Here is a 3,983-nt window from a genome sequence, read left to right as displayed (position 1 = left end):
ATGAGCCTGGCATGTTCAGGGCTTGCTGGACAGCTTGGCACAGGACCTATGCCAACCTGGGAGAACAAGCTCAGGCTAGCCCCAGTTTCAGTGAGGACCAGAAAGGAATCACACTCCATTCTAACCCAAAGCATGTCTGCAAAGGAGAGCTCGTCAGAGTGACAGGGTCCACAGAGGTCTTCTGGTCCTGATGAAAAGAATCATCTTTGGAAGAGAAGGGCCTTTCTATTTATTCCAGAACAAATATTTATTGTGCCCCTATGGCACGCTGGGCACAGTGCAGGTCTGGAGGCCACAGTGTCATCAAAGCAGACATCACTCTCGCCTGCCTCTTCACTTCCACTGTGAGGGAGGGAGGCCAGATAGAGGGAGCTGGATGCAGGATGGAGGGTGCTATCGGCAGGAACCACTGTGGAGAGAAATTAAGCAGAAGAGAAGGCCAGCAGACAGAATAGTAGTAGCTGGTTGTTAGCTTCAACAGTGTGGCCTTGGAGAGATCCAGGGATTCCAGGTGGACGTTCTAGAGATGGGTTATTTCAAAGATCCCCCAGGGATACCCTCCCCATCTCCACCACCACTGTAAGTAGCTTCCAAGTGGCTCTGCATGGGTCACTGCAGGCCAGGTCCAGCCCACCACTGGGCTCCCCCAGGGACAGAAGGCACTTGTGACTGCCGACAGGGCAGCCTAAGGGGCAAGCTCTGCTGTGTGCTTTGAGCCTGTGGCTTCCTAGGTGGGGCCTGTCCACTTGGCAGTAAGGCTCCTTCTTGGTCCTGGGCCCCTTTAGGGGAAGGATGATGAAACTTCAGTTCCCTCTAAGCCTGCCACATGTGACCCTCTGTTCCCACAGCTCAGAGGTGCCCCTGCCGTGGGAGAAGTGGACATTGGATCCTCTCCCCAAGTCCAGTGAAGAGCCAGGTGGGAACCCTAAGCAAACTTTCTTCATGGGCTGGGCCCATAGCTCTATCCAAATTCTCCACTTGAATCAGAACCCCACAGTTCCAAACCAAGCTTCATTTAGCAAGCTAAGGCTCCACTTTCTCTCTGGGCCTTGTGCTGTTCTGGCTTCTAAGCCTCTGCCCATTCAGCCCTAACCCAGGACACAGGTGGAGCAGGGACAGCGGGAAAGGAACCAAGCCAGGGAGCTGTTGAAACAGCTTCACGAGGTAGCAGGGTGGGCATAGTGCCCACGGAAAGCTGCACACTCTCGTGGGGCATTGCTTGCCCATGGCCAAGGCCTGAGGGACTTCTGAGTCCGTGAACAGTGAGGGTCGATCCCGCTCTGGCTCCAGTTTCCTCTCACAGGGTAAACCGAAGGCAGGACCATATAGAACTGGGTCTATGGCCTCTTGAGAAGGGAGGGCAGAATGCCCTTGTGCCTAGCACCTGTTCACCTGGGTCCCCAGCCAATATCTGACCTCCACCTGACCCCACCCCACAATGGGACACTAGCCAGCTCCAAGCGTGAGTATGGTCACAAGGAGGTCTTAGTGTCACCTCATCTCTAGGGTCTTCGTGTCCTAGACTCATCTATAGAAGGCCATCCCTGCCCTCCACTGGACTCATGGTGAAATGGTGTGGGTTGTCCATTTCTGCGCAGTTGGGAGGCAGGAGAAGCACCCCATGATAGGACCAGGGCCGAGCCTGATGGAAGGCAGCCAGCTGGACAGGGAAAGTCAGCAGCTAAAGGTGGGGGAGGGTAAGAGGCCCAGAGAGCCTCCCGGAGAGGTCTAGAAACTGACGGGGAGGTGTAAAGGTCAACTTGACTAGATTTAGACTCACCACAGAAACACATTGAGGAAGAAGAGCTCTAAATGCGGGTAGCATCATCCCCTGGGCTGGGATACCAGACTGAATAAAAAGGAGAAACCAAGCTGGATACCCCTCCCCCACCACCCCCCTCTGCTTCCTGACTGCTGATGGCTCACAGTGTGGCCTTGTGTTCATGCTGCTGTGCCTCATCTACCACAGTATTCTATACTCCCCTCAAGTAAACCCTTCCTTAAGTTGGCTCTTGTCTGGTGTTTGGTCACAGCAAGAAACTAATACAGGAGAATTAATCATGGGCTATCCTTCACCAGAGAGCCTGGTGGAATTGGAGCAGCTGCGTGTAGCCCTGCAACGGGCCTCACTCCTCACAGCATACCATGCTCCCCTGCACTGCTCCGACAATAATGACCAAGAGCCAGGTACCCGCACCAGCCCACTCTTATCTTGACTTCTCTAAGCCCAGTCTCCTTCTGAGACTGCCCATCACCTCAGCCTGAACTGGGAGTCTCTTCTTAGGAGAGTAGTAAAAATGAGGCTTTTCCAACCTGATAACCCCCCTCACCAACACACACACACACACACACACACACACACACACACACACACACTTTCCCAGGTTCAGGACTACATCATGCCCAGGCCTCCTCCCACCTGCCCCAGCTCCCATCTCTGGCTAGTACTGTGTTCCCCCTAACAAACATCCTGAAGTGCTCTTTGCAGCTTGGTTCTGTCCTCTGAGGATGCAGAGGGGCTCGGCAGGACTCTTGACATGTCCTGGAAGGACCTAGGTGCTCCTAAACAGAAGCCAGAGTGGGGAGGAAGGATTGGAGCATCCAGCCTGTGGGGACGGAGGCAGGGCGGCTCACCAAATGCATCCCCTGCTCTGTTTCTCCTTCCTGACACATGGAACCCCCTACTTCTCTACCATCTTTGAGGTGGCTTCCATGACTGGATGTCTGCTCAGCATTCAATTATAAGAGAAGAGACTGTGAGCTTGCCTATTTTGAGCGAGGTCTCATCTACACTTAATGGGGTCCCCACCACCAGACCAGTGCTTTGTGATTGCTCTTTCTCAGTCCCATGAGGTCACAGACCTCCCCCACTGTTGTGGTTTAAATGTGCAATGTGAGATGCATAGGTATGTGCGTGTGTTTGAACTTGGTGCCCAACTGATGACACCGTTTGTGAAGATATGGAATCTTTAGGAGGCGGAAGCTTGCTAAAGGAAGTATTTTATAGCTTGACTCCACTTCCTGTTCTCTGTTTCCAGACAGATGAGACCAGACAGATGGCACCAGCCTTTCCCACCTTGATACTGTATCCCCTCCAGAGCTGTCAACCTAAACAAACCCTTTCTCTTGTAAGTTGCTTCTGCCGTGTGTTTTAACACAGCAACAGAAACAAAACTAAGACACTCCCACCTCTCTCAGAAGGGCCCGACCCCTTCCTCCAGTTTGTTCATGCTTGGCCTGGGCCACTGGCAGCTAGTATCCTGGTTCTCCTGCCCTAGCTGAGGTACCACACAGGCGGGTACACATATGGTCCTGGGAGTTTCTGTGCTCGGCTGTGTCTCTACTAAGGTTCTGTGTCAGGCAGTGTGACCATTAGAGAAAGGTTTTCCCCACTTTCAGCTGTTGAAGAAGTCTAGTCCCCTGGCCTTCTTTGGGTGGGCCAACATATCACCCAGCTATGGTTTCTCTTAGTGGCTCCTTCCCACTAGCAGGCAAGGTCTCAAACTCATCAAGTAAGCTGGCCCAGCATGTCTCCACATGGCTGTGGTCACAAGTGTCCTTGTGCTGTCCCCACTGGGGGATCAACAGAGGCCAAGGACAAACAGGCACCTGGTATGGCTGGTAGGAAGAAGTAGGGATGGGCCTTAGCAAGGCATATGCAAGCACTGAGACCTTCAAAGGTGGGTACTGTACTGAATAAGAGCTTTGTCCTGTGTCATCACTAGCTGTGTGTCCCACATTACTACATTATGTAGCCTCTCTATGCCTCAAACTGGGAATAGAGATTGCTTCAGTTGTGCTACTGAGGCAGCACGGAGCCCTCAGGCTTCAGTAAGTGTTGACAGGGAGAATGGGACCAGTGGGTGACAAGTCCAAGGTCATGCTACTGAGAACCAGCAGGAAATGGATTTGGATAAAGTAGCATCAATTTTCAGGCTCCCAGAGAAGTGGCTACCGCTTACTGCTTCCCCCCCCCCCCCATG

At 53.0% G+C, this 3,983-nt stretch overlaps 1 long non-coding RNA gene across 1 annotated transcript; it reads right to left on the bottom strand.

The window, feature by feature from the left end:
* Positions 1-293: 293 nt before the first annotated feature.
* On the bottom strand, positions 294-2,728 carry LOC147002964 (uncharacterized). Its single transcript, XR_015047736.1, has 3 exons — positions 2,635-2,728; positions 1,781-1,849; positions 294-409 (listed from the first exon to the last, which is right to left on the bottom strand). It is a non-coding gene; the product is annotated as an uncharacterized LOC147002964 (long non-coding RNA).
* Positions 2,729-3,983: the final 1,255 nt, after the last annotated feature.

Source organism: Mus caroli, unplaced genomic scaffold (genome assembly GCF_978045245.1).
Source record: "Mus caroli unplaced genomic scaffold, Mus_caroli_1 scaffold_8, whole genome shotgun sequence".
Taxonomy (NCBI): Eukaryota; Metazoa; Chordata; class Mammalia; order Rodentia; family Muridae; genus Mus; species Mus caroli.
Note: the sequence above shows the minus strand (reverse complement) of the source record. Positions and strands in the feature narration are given on the sequence as shown.